The sequence below is a fragment of the Sycon ciliatum genome, chromosome 4, assembly GCF_964019385.1.
Source record: "Sycon ciliatum chromosome 4, ocSycCili1.1, whole genome shotgun sequence".
NCBI classification, from domain to species: Eukaryota; Metazoa; Porifera; class Calcarea; order Leucosolenida; family Sycettidae; genus Sycon; species Sycon ciliatum.
In genome coordinates, this window is record NC_088646.1 from 14,481,706 (window position 1) to 14,503,023 (window position 21,318).

At 48.1% G+C, this 21,318-nt stretch overlaps 1 long non-coding RNA gene across 1 annotated transcript; it reads right to left on the reverse strand.

Moving 5' to 3' along the window:
* Nucleotides 1-9,463: 9,463 nt before the first annotated feature.
* Nucleotides 9,464-20,763, reverse strand: LOC135813625 (uncharacterized). The gene is made up of 5 exons (XR_010553052.1): nucleotides 20,469-20,763; nucleotides 12,149-12,206; nucleotides 11,782-11,839; nucleotides 11,489-11,546; nucleotides 9,464-11,204 (listed from the first exon to the last, which is right to left on the reverse strand). It is a non-coding gene; the product is annotated as an uncharacterized LOC135813625 (long non-coding RNA).
* Nucleotides 20,764-21,318: the final 555 nt, after the last annotated feature.

The following is a 21,318-nucleotide window of genomic DNA, read 5'->3' on the forward strand; positions in this document are numbered from 1 at the left end:
TGGTTGTGTAGCTGGACATAAACAACGGCACCAAGAAGAACAGTCACATTTCTCTAAAGAACTCGCCCAGGGCTGCTGAAAGCTGAATAATAACCTATCTCCAAGTTTAGGGTTTGGTACCCGTGAATCTTCACTTTGTGACTAAATTATTCACAGCAGTGCCAAAATTTCTGGGTCACTGAATGTTGGTGCCAGCGCCCGACAAGCAAACTAAAAACCAAACCAATGCGACCACTGACATTACAGCTGGCTCATGTTATAGAGAGGTGCGTTGAAATTGGAAGGTGAGCACAAATGGTCAAAATCCGAAATTTTCTCACCTTTATGCCTGTTCGCAGCTCAGAAATTGACAAAGACAATCCTTATCTCGTTGTGTAGCTGGACGTAGACAAGGGCACCAAGAAAACAGTCACACTTCTCTAAAGAACTCGCCCAGGGCTGCTGAAAGCTGAATATTAACCTATCTCAAAGTTTGGGGCTTTTTACCCGTGAATCTTCACTTTGCGACTAACCAATTCACAGCAGTGCCAAAATTTCTAGGTCACTGAATGTGGGTGCCAGCGCCCTACAAGCAAACCAAAATTCAAACCAATGCGACCACTGACATTACAGCTGGCCCATGTTATAGAGAGGTACGTTGAAATTGGAAGGTGAAACCCAAATGGTCAAAATCCGACATTTTCTCACCTTTCTGCCCGTTCGTAGCTCAAAAATTGACAAAGACAATCCTCATCTCGTTGTGTAGCTGGACATAGACAAGGGCACCAAGAAAAACAGTCACATTTCTCTAAAGAACTCGCCCAGGGCTACTGAAAGCTGAATAATAACCTATCTCAAAGTTTTGGGCTTTTTACCCGTGAATCTTCACTTTGCGACTAAACTATTCACAGAAATGAAAAATTTATGGGTCACTGAATGTGGGTGCCAGCGCCCTACAAGCAAACCAAAAATCAAACCAATGCGACCACTGACATTACAGCTGGCTCATGTTATAGAGAGGTACGTTGAAATTGGAAGGTGAAACCCAAATGGTCAAAATCCGACATTTTCTCACATTTCTGCCCGTTCGCAGCTCACAAAATGAAACTGACCATCCTCATCTGGTTGTGTAGCTGGACATAGACAGGGGCACCAAGAAAAACAGTCACGTATCTCTAAAGAACTCGCCCAGGGCTGCTGAATGCTGAATAATAACCTATCTCCAAGTTCAGGGCTTGGTACAGGTGAATCTTCACTTTGCGACTAAACTATTTACAGCAGTGTCAAATTTTATTGGTCATTGAATGTTGGTGCCAGCGCCCTACAAGCAAACCAAAAATCAAACCAATGCGACCACTGACCTTACAGCTGGTTCATGTTATAGAGAGGTACGTTGAAATTCAAAGGTGAGCACAAATGGTCAAAATCCAACATTTTCTCACATTTCTGCCCGTTCGCAGCTCAGAAAATTAAAATGACCATCCTCATCTGGTTGTGTAGCTGGACATAGACAAGGGCACCAGGAAAAACAGTCACGTATCTCTAAAGAACTCCGCCCAGGGCTGCTGAATGCAGAATACCGTATTATCTCTAATATAAGCACGGTCCATTATTTTTTCAATGTACCTCCGCCCCGTGCTATTAATGGAGACGTTCCTTTATTGGAGACTGTTCCATTATTATTTCAACCTTATTTCAGAGGCATGTTGCCAAGCCAAATTCATGTCAGACACACACATTTCAGGTTTTTTCGCCGGTACAGATAATGAAATTACACAGTGTGCTTATAATGGAGACTGAGCACTTTATTTTTTGAATGCCTCCCCAAGGTGTTCTATTATTGAAGATGTGCTATTATTGGAGACTATGCTTATATTAGAGATAATACGGTAATAACCTACCTCCAAGTTTAGGGCTTGGTACCCGTGAATCTTCACTTTGCGACTAAACTATTCACAGCAGTGCCAAAATTTCTGGGTCACTGAATGTGGGTGCCAGCGCCCTACAAGCAAACCAAAAATCAAACCGATGCGACCACTGACATTAAAGCTGGCTCATGTTACAGAGAGGTACGTTGAAATTGGAAGGTGAGCACAAATGGTCAAAATCCGACATTTTCTCACCTTTCTGCTATTTCGCAGCTCAGAAATTGACAATGACAATCCTCATCTCGTTGTGTAGCTGGATTAAACTATTCAGTGGTGCCAAATTTTCTGGGTCACTGAATGCGGGTGCCAGCGCCCTACAAGCAAACCAAAAATCAAACCAATGCGACCACTGAAATTACAGCTGGCTACTCTTATAGAGAGGTACGTTGAAATTAGAAGGTGAGAACAAATGGTCCAAATCCGACATTTTCTCACCTTTATGCCTGTTCGCAGCTCAGAAATTGACAAAGACAATCCTCATCTCGTTGTGTAGCTGGACATAGACAAGGGCACCAAGAAAAACAGTCACATATCTCTAAAGAACTCGCCCAGGCCTGCTGAAAGCTGAATAATAACCTATCTCCAAGTTTAGGGCTTGGTAACCGTGAATCTTCACTTTGCGACTAAACTATTCACAGCAGTGCCAAAATTTCTGGATCACTGAATGTGGGTGCCAACGCCCTACAAGCAAACCGAAAATCAAACCAATGCGACCACTGACATTGCAGCTGGCTCATGTTATAGAGAGGTACGTTGAAATTGGAAGGTGAGCACAAATGGTCAAAATTCGACATTTTCTCACCTTTCTGCCCGTTCGCAGGTCAGAAATTGGCAAAGACAATCCTAATCTCGTTGTGTAGCTGGACATATACAAGGGCACCAAGAAAAAGAGCCACATTTCTCTAAAGAACTCACCCGGCTGCTGATAGATGAATAATAACCTATCTCAAAGTTTGGGGCTTTTTACCCGTGAATCTTCACTTTGCGACTAAACTATTCACAGCAGTGCCAAATTTTCTGGGTCACTGAATGTGGGTGCCAGCGCCCTACATGCAAACCAGAAATCAAACCAATGCGACCACTGACATTACAGCTGGCTCATGTTATAGAGAGGTACGTTGAAATTGGAAGGTGAGCACAAATGGTCAAAATCCGACATTTTCCCACGTTTATGCCTGTTCGCAGCTCAGAAATTGACAAAGACAATCCTCATCTCGTTGTGTAGCTGGACATATACAAGGGCACCAAGAAAAACAATCACATATCTCTAAAGAACTCGCCCAGGCCTGCTGAAAGCTGAATAATAACCTATCTCAAAATTTGGGGCTTTTTACAAGTGTATCTTCCCTTTGCGACTAAACTATTCACAGCAGTGCCAAATTTTCTGGGTCACTGAATGTGGGTGCCAGCGCCCTACACGCAAACCAAAAATCAAACCAATGCGACCACTGAAATTACAGCTGGGTCATGTTATAGAGAGGTACGTTGAAATTGAAAGGTGAGCACAAATGGTCAAAATCCGACATTTTCTCACTTTTATGCCTGTTCACAGCTCACAAAATGAAAATGACCATCCTCATTTGGTTGTGTAGCTGGACATAGACAAGGGCACCAAGGAAAACAGTCACATGTCTCTAAAGAACTCGCCCAGGGCTGCTGAATGCTGAATAATAACCTATCTACAAGTTTAGGGCTTGGTACCCGTCAATCTTCACGTTACGACTAAACTATTCACAGCAGTGCCAAAATTTCTGGGTTACTGAATGTGGGTGCCAGCGCCCTACAAGCAAACCAAAAAACAAACCAATGCGACCACTGACATAACAGCTGGCTCATGTTATAGAGAGGTATGTTGAAATTGGAAGGTGAGCACAAATGGTCACATTTTCTCACCTTTCTGCTCGTTCGCAGCTCAGAAATTGACAAAGACGATCCTCATCTCGTTGTGTAGCTGGACATATACAAGGGCACCAAGAAAAAGAGCCACATTTCTCTAAAGAACTCACCCGGCTGCTGATAGATGAATAATAACCTATCTCAAAGTTTGGGGCTTTTACCCGTAAATCTTCACTTTACGACTAAACTATTCACAGCAGTGCCAAATTTTCTGGGTCACTGAATGTGGGTGCCAGCGCCCTACATGCAAACCAGAAATCAAACCAATGCGACCACTGACATTACAGCTGGCTCATGTTATAGAGAGGTACGTTGAAATTGGAAGGTGAGCACAAATGGTCAAAATCCGACATTTTCTCACCTTTATGCCTGTTCGCAGCTCAGAAATTGACAAAGACAATCCTCATCTCGTTGTGTAGCTGGACATAAAACAAGGGCACCAAGAAAAACAATCACATATCTCTAAAGAACTCGCCCAGGCCTGCTTAAAGCTGAATAATAACCTATCTCCAAGTTTAGGGCTTGGTACCCGTGAATCTTCACTTTGCGACTAAACTATTCAGAGCAGTGCCAAATATTCTGGGTCACTGAATGCGGGTGCCAGCGCCCTACAAGCAAACCAAAAATCAAACCAATGCGACCACTGAAATTACAGCTGGGTCATGGTATGAAGAGGTAGGTTGAAATTGGAAAGTGAGACCAACTGGTCAAAATCCGACATTTTCTCACCTTTATGCCTGTTCGACGCTCAGAAATTGACAAAGACAATCCTCATCTCGTTGTGTAGCTGGACATAGACAAGGGCACCCAGAAAAAGACCCACATTTCTCTAAACAACTCGCCCAGGGCTGCTGAAAGCTGAATAATAACCTATCTCAAAGTTTAGGGCTTGGTACCCGTGAATCTTCACTTTGCGATTAAACTATTCAGTGGTGCCAAATTTTCTGGGTCACTGAATGCGGGTGCCAGCGCCCTACAAGCAAACCAAAAATCAAACCAATGCGACCACTGAAATTACAGCTGGCTACTCTTATAGAGAGGTACGTTGAAATTCAAAGATGAGCACAAATGGTCAAAATCCGACATTTTCTCACCTTTGACAATGAAACTGACCATCCTCATCTCGTTGTGTAGCTGGACATAGAAAATTGCACCATGAAAAAGAGCCACATTTCTCTAAAGAACTCACCCAGGGCTGCTGAAAGCTGAAAAAGAACCTATCTAGAAGTTTGGGGCTTTTTACCCGTGAATCTTCACTTTGCGACTAAACTGTTCACAGCAGTGCCAAATTTTCTGGGTCACTGAATTTGGGTGCCAGCGCCCTACTTGGTCCGGCTCATCGCAATTGTCGCTTATCTATCGCCACTAAGAACAGGAGTTTTGTTGGCGCTCTGTGAAATTTTCAATAGGCATAGTTAGGAAGCATGATACATGAAACTCTCCGCCACAAGAAGAAACATTCAGCCGTGGAATCAGGTGAAGCGAGTCATAGAAGGAAAGCAAGGTAAGCAAAATACACGAAATAAATCAGCGAAGGAGCGTGTTCTTGCACTCACACTCTTACAGGCCCAGAGTTCATTCAACTCTCCATCACTCGAGCTGCCGCCTTTATATGAGCTGACATTAAATTGGTGGTGTCTAGCTGCTGGCGTAGACTGGTAGAGTATCTCGTTCTTTGTCAGCCTGTCGTACGGCAGCTATGGGAAAGGAACAGTTGTGTCTGTCATTTCGGTGCTTGAAGGAACCGTGGGCAGTGTGACCTGTGTGTCACCACAGTGTGTTTCAACAGAGCCTTCGAAATGAGGCATACAGGCCTCTCCAGACAGCTGTCATACGCTCCGCTGGATACGCTGACCACAAGACTCTTGTAATGCTGCTGCCAGGTCCACGAAGGAACAACAACTAAAACGTCCCTGCCATGCACGCATCGCATCGAAAACACCTTTCTTCTTCAGCATTACGCTCATACTAGCTCATACTACTCTGCCATGCACGCCTGCCTGTCACGCTCTCCAGGATGTTTCCGGTCTGTGGGTCGCTGCGCTTGGCTTTTGGCAACACAGACAGTGAATGGCCAGATTTCCACTTCCCAAAAAGTCGAACACATCGCAATTCAAAGCGCTAGTCACGATCATTCTTTGGTGCTTCACCTAATCTTGCCATCACAACCTCGCAAGCAAAAGTAAATAATTAGTTAGATATCGTGATTGAACTGGGTTTTACGTGTCAAAAAGTGCGTGGGAGATAAGCGACAATTGCGATGAGCCGGACCAAGTACAAGCAATCCAAAAATCAAACCAATGCGACCACTGACATTACAGCTGGGTCATGTAATAGAGAGGTACGTTGAAATTCAAAGATGAGCACAAATGGTCAAAATCCGACATTTTCTCACCTTTATGCCCGTTCGCAGCTCACAAAATGAAAATGACCATCCTCATCTCGTTTTGTAGCTGGACATAGACAAGGGCACCAAGAAAAACAGTCACATATCTCTAAAGAACTCGCCCAGGGCTGTTGGAAGCTGAATAATAACCTATCTCCAAGTTTAGGGCTTGGTACCCGTGAATCTTCACTTTGCGACTAAACTATTCACAGCAGTGCGAAATTTTCTGGGTCACTGAATGTGGGTGCCAGCGCCCTACAAACAAACCAAAAATCAAATCAACTATCAGGTCTATAATCTATTTATCGTATACCAGGTATACTCCACGCAAGGTTTCTCTTCATATGCGACATATCCTTTTAATTTTAGTATAATATAACCTATACCACATTGTACGGCATTGCAGGATCTAGGTCATTGTTTACACTAGGTTCAGCATCGGTAGCACAATGGCTGGGTTGCTGGGAAGAGTGCCTGACATTCACATGGTCGTGGGTTGAATCCCCTCTTGTGTACATCTGCTTTGTTGAAAATTTTCTTTTTCTAAGTTGGAGAGACAATGTATGTGTCCAAGAGGTTCTAAGCAGTCAACTATTAACAGTCTAGTATAACTGCGTATTTGACTAAGCAGTCCAATATGCCATATACCGGTATTTGACTAAGCAGTCCAATATGCCATATACCGGTATTTGACTAAGCAGTCCAATATGCCATATACCGGTATTTGACTAAGCAGTCCAATATGCCATATACCGGTATTTGACTAAGCAGTCCAATATGCCATATACCGGTATTTGACTAAGCAGTCCAATATGCCATATACCGGTATTTGACTAAGCAGTCCAATATGCCATATACCGGTATTTGACTAAGCAGTCCAATATGCCATATACCGGTATTTGACTAAGCAGTCCAATATGCCATATACCGGTATTTGACTAAGCAGTCCAATATGCCATATACCGGTATTTGACTAAGCAGTCCAATATGCCATATACCGGTATTTGACTAAGCAGTCCAATATGCCATATACCGGTATTTGACTAAGCAGTCCAATATGCCATATACCGGTATTTGACTAAGCAGTCCAATACGCGATATACCGGTATTTGACCGCTTAGGTATCAGGGAAATCAGTGGGGTCAAATCCTAAGAAGGCGATAATGATTCCTATGTATATACAATGTGTAATAGAATTATTGATATTAGCGGCATGCCCAGTGCTGCTGTACTTGCACGGCTATTCTTCCACCTCCCATTTCTCCCAAGTCCGAGTCGATAAGGAGCAGACGGGAAATATCTCTCTCACCTTGAACGGTTGTGGCAGTGTAACGTAGAAATCATTGGCAGCTGCTGCATTCCCTTCGTAGCTAAGCTATTTACGGACCATGTGCGCCGCTTGCTACAAACTGCCACAAACTATCCTGCTCTGACACTATCGTTCTAATCCCATAGAAGTTAAACTTAGAGTCAGAGGCAAATAGTAAGATTATGCAAATATTCTAACTTGCGCTACGGGGACAACACGTGTTGTGTAGATACACAGGATGATCTAGTCTGGTTGGAGATAGGACACAACGACAATTATAGTGATTGCAGGCATCGCCTCTACTCCTTCCTCAACAGTCAGTCTGTGAGAGATTTCTGCATCTACAGAAATACGGACGATCTGCATAATTATCCTGACTGTACGGTAGACTGTGTAGTGTAGGCTAGCTAGCTGTGCAACGCGGGAATACCATCATCATGATCATGCATGATGCAGCTGCACGGGAAGGTTTTGCGCGCCAGTGTGTTTCCTTGCTGCCAGTGCCACTGACTCTGTACTGTGAATGCTGCGAGGTCAGTGCGCGTGGCCAGATCATGTAGATGTGGATCTTCTCCAGGCATTGGTAGTTCTACTCGCAGCGATCTACAATACAATGTAGTGTAGATCACAGCCTCTTTTACGGGCAAAATAAACAAAATGAATATTTTTTCCCAAGTGTTCCAAAAACTTCAACTCAAAGTTCTAGAAAGAAAAAAAGAAGGAAAAAACACGCAAAAAAAACAGCATAATAATGTATATACCTACTTAGCTAAGTAGGTTACTTGCTGCTGTTTACCTAATTAGGTAAACAGCAGCAAGTAACAACTTCAAGTCAATATTCCAGTCACTGTTACCGTTGGTGCACGCTAAGCCGGTACCCGGGCCTCTACCACTGCCAGAGCAGCAGAGGTATCACCCACAGCCAAGGCAGACTGACTAGAGAGCCTTCTGCACCCTCGGAGGCACATGATGCAGGACCGCAAGAGGGAAAAAGCGATCCTGCACCTGATGCAAGCCATCACATGCGAGTACTGCTCCCCTCTTTCCGCCGCCAACAGAGAGGCCACTCGTTTGTAGAGGGCCGTTGCTGCCCATGGCATCCGGTAGACAACTGAGTTCTGCAAAGACCGGAAGTGAGTTTGGCCACCATATAGATCTACCACTGACAGGTAACAAGTCATGTACGTCCATTTTACCATGACATTGTTTTACTATCGGTGATCTCCTGCACGGTTCCGCAGTGCAGTGATCGCCGTGGCCAGTGGCAATGGTAATGGTGACCTGGTGACTGGGTCTGGGGTCTGACCTGCAGTGAAGCACTGAAGCAGTGAAGGAAAGACCAACGAGCGCAGCTAGCTATGCATGAGTCCAGTACAGTGTCAGTACATTGAGGGGGGGGGGGGTTACAGCGTGCAGCTAGCTGCTGGTCCAGTAACACCTGAGATAGCATAGCCCAGGCTACGTGTGTGCCTAGCGAAAGCATGCGGAATGCCATGTAGCGATTGTAGGCTTGTAGCACTCTGTGCATGTGGTGATACGACCCAACAGGTGCACAGATGCCCCCCCCCCCCCAAGCAAACACCCTTCCTCCACTTGGCACTTCCAGTGCAGTGTGAGTCATTAATTTGTATAGTCTTCACAACCTACCAAGTCACATGCACATGCATGTGTGGATGGATGCACGCACACACCCAAGAATGTGCACACACATACACACATACACACCATTGGACCATTTGACGCCCATCGCCGGAGGCGATGATAGCGATGCTACAGCAGAAGCCAGAGCAGCTTGTGCTGGGATTGCACCATTCAACAGCTTGCAGGGCTGCACACACATACACACACGCACACACACACACACACACACACACACACACACACACACACACACACACACACACACACAGAAAAGCCCAGGATAAGAAAGGTGAATCCACTCTAACACACAGGTAATCAGTGAACTATGTGGATGAGTTTACTCCTATGGCTCCTCTCGTCAAAGCCATGCAGCAAAAGCGGAGCTCAGGACTTAGCATCCAGCATCAATATGAGGATGCAAACAATAATGATAATACGAATGAACAGTGTACGGAAGTCCAAGCAAATGCCAAATGTGAGTGTGTGAGATATTAAGACTTAGTTAGATTAATGTAGTACTGAATTTCTCTCCAAACTGGCAGCATGCTGAATACCTCATCTAATATCGACCTACATGTATTTAATTAAGGGAATGAAAAGGAGAAGGTGAAAAAAATAGCACGGATATGATACATGTACAGTACAGATCGGCTATAGCGTTGGTGTTTGATTTTCGTGAAAATATCACTATAGGCGATATATTACTATAGGCGATATGCATACTTAGGTATGCCTGACAAATGCGTGTATGGTGTCATTCGTATCAGTGCAGCGTGCAGAAGCGTGCTGTGCATGTGACTGTGCAATGCGCGCAGTGCAGAGCTACTTCCTGCGGAAAGAAAAACTTCGTGACTTTTTGACATAAGTGTTCAAGGAGTTGCTGTGCTCAACAAATAATTATGTGTTCCTTTGGAAGAGAATCACTTAATTCAACACATTCAATCCCACTAATTGATCCTGTAGATATTGTTGATATTATCAAGAATATCTACAGGATCAATTAGTGGGAGTAGAATCTCAGTTTGGGTCGCCATCGCTCGACTCATCGCCGCTGAAATCGTTTCAAGTGGCAGGTCGATCGACGCGTGATGTCGTATGTCACGGAGAAGCTTCCCCGCGTCCCTGATCGTCTTCGCTGTTACCTGAATGCCTTCTCCAACATCTCGGCGTCGACCACGGTAGGGCTTCAGCGCTGGTACTCATTACTGCCACCGATCTCGCTCGAGGATGCCCCGGAAGAACAACAAGCACAGCCAACGCCAACCATTTCGCATTTCCTCCGAGGGATATCATAGTCGTACCAGCGCTTCCTGGCTGCCGCGATCAGATCTCGCCATGTATAATTTTTTTATGATCATCACTATAGCCGATGAAAAATATATGCAATAAGATCATTTTGACAAAGAAATCGTATCATTATAGCCGATATATTACTATAGCCGATTATTACTATAGCCGATCCGATATGTATATTAAGGGGTGGTTTACGAAAATGAATTTGAGAATACGATCACTATAAGAGGTATATTACTATAGCCGACAACCCTATAGCCGATCCGCACTGTACTCAGTCGGGACAAACTGTGTTCTCATAAATAGCCAGGCTTGAATCTAAGAATGATGGATATTTTAATTGTTATCAAGACAGAAAATAGTGAACGATTGTGTTACTCCCTGCATGGGACAAACACGTTCATTTTTCTTAACACTGTGCTGGATATCAAGAGTAGAATTGAAGATAACTCGCATGCAATATCAAGTCAAGTTCCAATTGCATTGCATCAATACTGACATACTATATTCTCAGTTCCTGACCAGCATGTGCGGATACCACACACTGAGATCATTCACCATGATATGGGATTGTGTTGTATACAATACTATACACACATCCATGACATCACTATCACTTCCCGGGATATCTTGTGATGTCACGGAGAGTGGCAAGGTCATGACTACTAGCAGTACATGTATATCATTTGCATATCTTCATATATCTTCTCACTTGAGTGTAATGGTATGCAGCTCAGAAACAGACAATGACCCGCCTCATCTCGTTGTATAGCTGGACATAGGCAAGCGCACCAGGAAAAAGAGCCGCATTTCTCTAAAGCACTCGCCCAGGGCTGCTGAAAGCTGAAAAACATGAATCTTCACTTTGCGACTAAACTATTCACAGCAGTGCCAAATTTTCTAGGTCACTGAATGTGAGTGCCAGCGCCCTACAAGCAAACCAAAAATCAAATCAATACGACCACTGACATTACAGCTGGGTCATGTTATAGAGAGGTACGTTGAAATTGAAATTGAAAGGTAAGCACAAATGGTCAAAATCTGACACTTTCTCACCTTTCTGCCGGGTCGCAGCTCAGAAACTGACAAGGACTATCCTCACCCCGTTGTATAGCTGGAGATAGACAAGTGCACAAAGAAAAAGAGCCACATTTCTCTAAAGAACTCGCCCAGGGCTGCTGAAAGCGGAAAATTAACCTGAATGTGGGTGATGGCGCCCTACAAGCAAACCAAAAATCAAATCAATGCGATGGGGAAAAAAATTACAGCTGGGTCATGTTATAGAGAGCTACATACTACATTGAAAGTGACACGTGGGCACAAATGGTCAAAAAGTGACAATTTCTCACCTTTCTGCCCGTTCGAAACTCAAGAACTGACCATCACCACCCTGATCTTGTCGTATAGCTGGACATAGGGAAGTGCACCAAGAAAAAATACTACATTTCAATAAACAACTCGGCCAGGGCTGCTGAATGTTGAAAATAACCTATGTCCCAGTTTTGGGCCTTTTTGCCAGTGATTCTTCACTTTGCGACTAAACTATTCACAGCAGTGCCACATTTTCGGCGTCACTGAATGCGGGTGCCAGCGGCCCACCAGCAAACCAAAAATCAAATCAATGCGACCACTCATATTACAGCTGGGTCATGTTATAGAGAGGTACGTTGAAAGTGACACGTGGGCGCAAATGGTCAAAAAGCGACAATTTCTCACCTTTCTGCCCGTTCGAAGCTCAAGAACTGACCATCGCCACCCTGATCTTGTTGTATAGCTGGACATAGGGAAGTGCACCAAGAAAAAATTCCACATTTCAATAAAAAAAACTCGCTCAGGGCTGCTGAATGCTGAAAATATACTATTTCAAAGTTATGGGCCCTTTAGCCCGTGATTCTTCATTTTGTGACGTAACTATTCACAGCAGTGCCAAATTTCCGACGTCACTGAATGCGGGTGCCAGCGGCCTATTAGCAAACCAAAAATCAAATCGATGCGATCACTCACATCACAGCTGGGTCGTGTTATACAGAGGTACGTTGGAAGTGACACGTGGGCACGATTTAAAACAACGATCACAGGTAGCGCAGTGCTGGTTGCACCACGGATGACTGGTGATTGGTATGCGCTGGGGTGTGGGCGGTGATGCCGTGGCGGTTGTCGTGCACTTGTGCACAGCAAGTCCACCGGCACTTCGGAACCACCGAAGGCAGGCATGGCATTGACGTGCGTTCGGCTGTTCCGCTACAGGCAGCTGGCGATCAGCAGAACATTTGTGTCGTTCACACACACACACACACACACACACACACACACACACACACGTGCATAGACACTGCCGGAGCAGAATCTACCAGAGACGTGTCAACTGCCGGAGCAGGATCTTGGCAGAGCCAAAAGAGTCTGAGACTTGCCAACTGCCGGAGCAGGATCAGACAAGAATGATCCACACACAATACGGATAGAAATTTATAGCGACGCGAGCTCTAGCAAGTCACCATCTACAGCCAGCATAGCACTGGCCGGATTTTTTTGGCGACGACTGTAGCTTGACCATGATTTTTATTCAGTGTTCCGTCGCATTTCATATATTGCTAAACTATCTGGTTTCTGTGTGTGAGCCGACAATAGGCGGTTGTGCGATGACAGTCTGGTTCTTTTCATTACCTTCGTAATCTGTGTCACGCTCACTTGGTTGCGGTTTCATTCATGTCTGTCATGCTAGTGTTAGTAGCCGCTGAACTAGTATCGTACGCTGCACATATCTAGAGTGCAAGAGTTCATAGTGCGTACGGGATCTTTCCATGCCTGCTGCTTTGGCTTCCTTTGTTTCGCTGCTTTTCAGGATATGTTCTGTGCATAAATTACCTGGTTTTAGTTGATAGTGCTTTAGTGTGTGTGTAAGGATTTGTAGAGAACAGGAGCTGTTGTTGTATCGTCTTGCAAGAACGTTGTAAGACAGATCAAGCCCCACAGTTTGTGTGATGATTCGAGTGTATGAGTACTCGAGTGCATGAATATACAGTCTTCGAAGGGTTCGTGTGCGTGTGAGTAGAAAATACGAACATATCTGGTCCTTCGAGCCGGATCGTGGCATGGAGTCGGATCCTGGTATGCGTAGGAGCAGCCGTTCCTCGATAGGTGTACCTCCTCAGCGATGGGGTTTCGAGACCGAAGCTGTCGAAGGTAATCGTGACCAGCAAGGAGCAGTACCGACGTCCGGCAATGGAAGTCGAGCTGTGAGTGCTCGATCGCGGACATCATCAGCCCAGCACAGTGGTAGCTCGCGACGAGCAGTGTTGGAAGCTGAGATTCGAGTCGCAAAGGCGCAGTTGGAACTGCGAGAATCTGAATTGGCAGCGGAAACTCTTGTAAGGACAAGTAGTGTTCGTTCGCCAGGCTCCGGGACAGGGAGGTCCCCGTCTCTCGGGATGCAACAACAAGTGTTTGCGGAGGCCGCAGAAGTGCTTGATGCAGGCGACGAGGCACCACAAGGAGAGCCACACGACAACTCTCAACCGGACGCAGTAGTCGTCGGACTGGTTGCAGGAGATGTCGGGGACGTAGCAGGACACGTCCAGGAGATAGAGTCGGACGCCGAAAGTCACCTCCGACGCGAGTTCCAGCTGAAGGAACTCAGGTACCAGCAGGAAATCGGCTACCTCGGCGAGCAGTTGAACGAGTGCCGAAAGGAGTCGAGAAGGGTGAAAGACCGTGCTCAATCGATCGTCCAGAAGCTGGAGGTCGCCGAAAGCAAGCTTAGGGTCGCACAGCGGGAGAATCGAGACCTGTTGCAAACCAGCTACGAAAAGGAGAAGGGCATGTACAGTGAGCTGGAGCAAGCGCGGCACGAACTCGCGGAGCTGGAGCAAGCGCGGCACGAACTCGCGGAGATGGAGCGGCGCGTGCAGCATGCACACAGCAAGGTATGTGACGAGTCCACAGCTGTAGTTGCATCACGTGTGAATTCTCCTCAATCCGTGAATAGTACAGACAGTCGTGATGGTGCCAAGTGTGTAACGCACGGGCTGTCTGCCTGTCAGATGAGTGGCAGTCACAGTCGAGTGGTCAGAGATGAGGCCAGCAGTCAAGTGCCCGTGCCAGCCAGCAGTGACTCTAGTAATGATTGTAGCAGTACAGCTGGCAATGCTGACTCAGACCAGTGTACTGGCCAGGGCACCATAGGCATCGCCAACATGGCACAGGAGTTTATGGGTGCTTTGACAGCAGCACTACGGAGTAGTGGCAACAACACCACCACCAGCCACAGTACTACTCCTGACTCTGACACTGGCCTACACCAGCTAGCATCCCGACACAGCTCCATCAACACCAAGCTGCCCACGTTCTCTGGGAGACCTGAGGAATGGCCAACGTTCATCAGCACATACAGGAGCAGCACCAAGCAGTGCGGATTCAGCAATGCCGAGAACGTTCAACGCCTGCAAGCGTGCCTGAAGGGCAAAGCACGGGATGCGGTACAGCTGATGCTCTCCGTGCCCGACAATGTGGAGCAGGCCGTGCAGACGCTCGAGCAACGGTTTGGCAGACCGGAGCTCGTCGTCACTGAGCTGATCGAGCAAGCCAAATCACTCAAACCCGTGAGGGCAGACGACCCCGACAGCTTGATCGGACTGGCAACGGCCATCAACAACATCGTGCTGACAATGAAGCTGCTCAACAGCCAGGGCCACCTGACCAACCCTGCATTGCACAACGAGTTGGTCACGAAGTTACCACCAGCTCAACGGATGCAATGGGGAGAGTATCTAAAGACGCAAGGGTTGACGACCGATCAGCTCGGACTCGACACGTTCTCGTCCTGGCTGGGAGAGCGAGCTGAGGCTGCAGCGCTGGTGGCGCCAGCCAAGAGCCTTGCACAACCAACGACAACGTACAAGCCTCGCGGGCAGACAGCACTGCACGCCGCCAGCTCATCTGCAAACGAGGCCAGGCGAGACAAACCAGTTCGGTCCTGCCGGAATTGCAACGGCAGCCACTGCATCACCTGGTGCCGAAGCTTCAAGGCACTGCCAGTGAAACAGCACCGGGAATTAGTATACGAATGGAAGCTATGCACCTGCTGCCTGAGGTCCGGGCACTGGAGGGCAGCGTGTCAGTCGGGAGGATGCGAACGTTGTCCAGCCAGGCACCACACTCTGCTCCACCAAGAGCGTACCCAGCGGACTAGTGGAGCACGAGGGGGCTCGACGACTGACGGAACGAGTGGAGCACGAGAGAGCTCGAACACTGACGGAACACAGCCCCAGGCAGCGACCAACCATCAAACCAGTGCATCGATGGGAGATCAGATTGCCTTCATGACTGTGCCAGTAGTGCTGGAGTATGAGGGTCGCCAACAGCGCGTCACCGCATTGCTGGACCCAGCCTCTACTACCAGCTTTCTGACGGATGACGCTGCGAGTAAGCTTGGCATAGTCGGCAAGCCCCAGTCGCTCCAGACAACTGTTCTGGGCGGTAAGACAGTGACAGGACAACACCAGTGTGTTGAGGTCACTATGAGAAGTGTGGATGGCAACTACAGTGCGGACCTCGAGGTGTGGACCCAGCCACAGATTACCACCCACACAGCACCGGTCAACTGGGACAAGATCAAATGCTGTTATGAGCACCTGAGAGATATTCCATTACCACCAACCAACACCCGCACTCCGGAGCTACTAGTAGGCCTGAATGTGCCGGGAGCACATACTACACTGGAAGAAGTCGTTGGCAATGATGGTGACCCAATCGCTCGTCGCCTACCATTGGGCTGGGTGTGCTTTGGACCAGTAGTGACGCCCTCACAGTGCTCGATGACCACAGCCGTCACGCCAGCAGATGACATGACACCACAGCAGCGATTGGACGCTATTGTGGAGAAGTTCTGGTTGTGGGACGATGTTGGGACTGTGACACAGTCTACCCTCACCCAGGCAGAAATCGAAGCCGACCGTCTGGTACGTGAGATGACTACTCACGATGGTACTCGGATCGTCACTGGCATCCCATGGACGAGTGACGGTGGTCGGCCGCAACTGACAAGCAACATCGCGACAGCCAAGAGCCGCTTATTCAACCTGGAGCGCTCGCTAGCTCGGCGCCCACCAGTATACGACCAGTACCGTCAGCTTGTAGCTCAACATCTAGAGAAGGGTTACATCACGAGGTGCGATGCCGACGTTCTCACCGAGCCAGACCAGTGGTTCTTGCCCCATTTTCCAATAGTGCGGCAGGACAAGGAGACAACGAAAGTGCATATGGTCTTTGACGCTGCAGCCACCCACGACGGCCAGTCACTGAATGACCATATGTATGCTGGGCCGAAACTACAGCAAGACCTGGTGGAGGTCCTGCTAGGATTCTGTCAGGAACCTGTTGCACTCGTCGGCGACATCGCTGAGATGTTCCTGCAAGTCGGCCTCAAACCCGCAGATAGGCGGTATGTGAGATTCTTGTGGCGAGAGTCCCCACAATCTACCATGGAAGCGTTTGAATTCAACCGATTGGTATTTGGCCTCAAGGCGTCGCCATATCTAGCCTGCCGTGCCGTCAAGGAGGTTGGAAGCAGATTTGGCTCTAACTACAGTGACATGGCTCGTAGTGCTATCGACCGGTCTCTGTACGTGGACGACCTGCTCAAGTCCTGTCCTACAACTGATAGCGCTATCACCACTCAGCGGGAAGTCCAGTCCCTCCTGCAACATGGTTCATTCCACCTGCGCCAATGGCGGAGCAACGACCGCCAAGTGCTGGAGGCTATACCCAAGGCTGACCGTGCTACAGATTCGCTACTGCATCTCAGTAGCAACGACAACCCGACCATCTCCAATCCAGTCAAGACACTCGGCGTAGCTTGGAATGCGAGAGATGATGTGTTCACCTTCGTTTACAAAGCAACATCACCGCAGCAACTCACGAAACGATCACTGTTGTCCAAGATGGCTACCATCTATGATCCACGAGGTCAGCTGTCACCCTTCACTATCCGTGCACGGCTGATGTTCCAAGAGCTATGTACGCAGCAGAAGGATTGGGACGCCGCACTGTCTGATGAACAGAGCTCTAAGTGGCAGCGGTGGTTTGCGGAATTACCATTGCTGGCAGAGATCAAGGCAGATCGATGTTTCAAGGATGCACATCGTCCTCCAGAGTCCGCGGCACTCTCAGTGCACGTCTTCACCGATGCGTCATCGCATGCAGTCGCTACAGCAGTATACGTGCGCTGCGAGTACCCTGATGGCTTCGTGAAAGTCACGCTCGCATTCGCCAAAGCCAAGACCGCGCCAATCAAGCCAACCACCATCCCGAAGCTCGAACTTCGTGGCGCAGCCCTGGGAGTACGTGCGAGTCAAGTCGTAGCTCGAGCGCTAGACATACCAGTAGAGAAGCATGTATACTGGACTGACTCAACCAACGTTCTATACTGGCTGCGCAGCAACGCCAAGAACTTCCGGAGCGACATTGCCACTCGTATTGTTGAGATCCAGAAGAGTACTACAGCCGATCAATGGCGCCATGTGCCAGGCAAAGTCAATCCAGCCGACCTCGGCACCCGTGGCGAGCGCGCAGCCGACTTCATACAGAACGATACCTGGTGGAGAGGACCCCAGTTTCTGCAGTCGGCACCGGCAGAATGGCCGAAAACCAACCTCACTGTGCCAGCTCAGCTCCCCGGACAACTGAAGAAGAAGCCAGCCATCACGTTCGCCGTCGAACATGAACAGATCAGGCTAAGCCCATCTACGTACTCGTCCTGGTCGCGGCTAGTACGCATCACGGCATGGTGCTTGCGATTCCTAGGCAACCTGAGAGCAAGGATCACGAGGGAGCGAGCGGTTCCCACCAGCGCGGTAGTGGTACCATTGCAACAGACTGACGGGACGTCTGCAAAGAGTGCAGCCAGCAACTCCACAGAACAACACGCTACGGAGGAGTTGTCGCCGCAAGAACTGCAGAATGCGGAACTACACTGGGTTAGAGCGGCTCAAGTCGACACCTATGGAGGCACAATCCAGCGAATTGCACTTGGAAAGACTCTGCCGGCATCCGACCCGCTACAACGGCTGAATCCGGTGTTGCTCACAATTGAAGGTGTTCCTATACTGACACTGAGTGGACGACTAAAGGAATCGGCACATCTCTGCCGTGGTCTACAGCAGCCCATGTTGCTGCCACCAAACTATCGGGTGACACAGCTGTTGATCATGCAAGAGGATCAACAATGCCACCATTCTGCAGGGTCCCAACACCTACTGGCGAATCTCAGGCAGAGGTTCTGGATCGTGAACGGCCTTGCAGCTGTAAAACGCGCACGCCGAAGCTGTGTGAGGTGCCAGCGGATGAATGCTAATCCAGCAGAACAGCTGATGGGACCTGTGCCCAGTGTACGAACAACTCAGTCGTTCAAACCCTTCAGCAATTGTGGAGTCGACTTCGCGGGCCCATTTCTCACGAAACAAGGCCGCAGTCGGGCACAGCAGAAACGCTATCTGTGCGTCTTCACTTGTGTGGAGACCCGGGCCTGTCACCTAGAGATGGCGACATCGTTGAACGCAGACAGCTTCTTGATGGCGTTCTCTAGATTCGTAAAGCGTCGGGGAAATCCATCCGTCATGATATCCGACAACGGCACCAATTTCGTTGCCGCTGAGAGAGAGCTTCGTGAAGCTGCCGAGCAGATTGATAGGCAGAAGGTAGAACGTCGGTCCGCCGATGATGGTATCAAATGGCGTTTCAATCCACCACGTTCTCCCCACTTTGGCGGTATCTTCGAAGCAGTAGTGAAAGCAGCAAAGCGTGCACTCACTCATGTGCTGGGCAAGGCCAGCTTGACTGATGAGGAGCTCGTCACTGCCTTCACCGAGGTTGAGAATATCCTGAATTCCCGTCCTCTCACACAGCTCAGCACTGACCCGCAGGATGCCGATGTGCTGACCCCGAATCATTTCCACGTTGGCCGCATAGTGCAACCACTTGATTTGGAGATGGAAGTGAATGCCTCTGACGGCGTCCACCCGCGGAAGCGTTGGCAAGTAGTACAGCAGCATGTGTGTCATGTATGGACCCGCTGGATGAAGGAACTGGTTCCGCTATTGAACCTCAGGAAGAAATGGAGAGCAGAGAGAAGAGAGCTGCAGAAAGGCGACTTGGTGCTGTGCCCAAGTCCGGATGTGACACGTGGCCAGTGGCCACTAGGCAGAGTCGTAGGAACCCATCCAGGAGCCGATGGTCATGTAAGGGTAGTGGACGTGAAGATCGCCGACAAGATCAAGCGCCGGAGTGTTCACCAGCTTGTTCCATTGTGTGCAGATAGTGGCTGAGGAATTCAGTGCCTTAGCCCACCGTAGTGACAGTAGCAGCATAGAATGGACCTGCATATTTCCTTTTAGTTCTTTGTCTTTTCATGTTCTATCGTTACTGTTTGGTATCACACTCAGTCTTATACCCTTCGTGTGAGAGGGGGATTATGTTCCGTCGCATTTCATATATTGCTAGATTATCTGGTTTCTGTGTGTGAGCCGACAATAGGCGGTTGTGCGATGACAGTCTGGTTCTTTTCATTACCTTCGTAATCTGTGTCACGCTCACTTGGTTGCGGTTTCATTCATGTCTGTCATGCTAGTGTTAGTAGCCGCTGAACTAGTATCGTACGCTGCACATATCTAGAGTGCAAGAGTTCATAGTGCGTACGGGATCTTTCCATGCCTGCTGCTTTGGCTTCCTTTGTTTCGCTGCTTTTCAGGATATGTTCTGTGCATAAATTAGCTGGTTTTAGTTGATAGTGCTTTAGTGTGCGTGTAAGGATTTGTAGAGAACAGGAGCTGTTGTTGTATCGTCTTGCAAGAACGTTGTAAGACAGATCAAGCCCCACAGTTTGTGTGATGATTCGAGTGTATGAGTACTCGAGTGCATGAATATACAGTCTTCGAAGGGTTCGTGTGCGTGTGAGTAGAAAATACGAACATTCAGTGATAAATTTCCAGCATTCATGTCCATGTAATTAGTTCTGCATTTGTACGGCTATTTTCAACCTTACCTTCCTCCCAAGTCCATGGCTGAATACGTCCGTGAGCGCGCTAGAAACATTATCCTCTTCCACAGATGTAGCATTTGAAGGTAGAAATAGCGAACTGCTGCATCCCTTCATAAGTACGCTACTTACGGACTATCCGCCACGCTTGCCAATAACCGGCCTGTTCTGACCACTATGTTCTAGTTACTTAGAGGCAAATAGTAAGATTGTGCAAATAAATTCTAGCTTGCTTCGCCGAGGAAACTCTTGCAGTGTAAATACTCAAGATGACATAGTCTGGTCGAAGGCAGGAGGCACAACGACAAGCCTCTACTCCCACCGCCATACTGTCACTGTACTGTAGTACTAGTCGTAGTAGTAGTAGATCTACTAGTCTGTGACAAGTGTGAGAGATTTTCTGCACCTGCACCGGTCACCCGGGCCATGGCTCAGTCACTGAGTCTGTGTAGAGTCCGTGGATCTAACTTACTTCTAAATCTAATTCTGACATGTCACATGACAATCGACATGGCAACAGCGAATCCTAGCGCGACTTGCCGTGCTTTGAATCAGCCACTGAAGACCTGTGAGCGCTTGCAGGTCTCCGATTTTCCAATCGGAGCACGCCCAGGCGTGCTCCGATTGAATCGGAGCACGCCTAGGCGTGAATGCATGTCAGAAATGGTATCAAAGCATTCGTACTCGGACTCAAGTGCTAGAATCGGAGCCCTCCGCGCTAGCGCGCGTCGGGCTCCGATTCCGCACTTTCGTCCTCGTACTCATGCTCGATTCCATACTTCTGACATGTCACATGACAATCGACATGGCAACAGCGAATCCTAGCGCGACTTGCCGTGCTTTGAATCAGCCACTG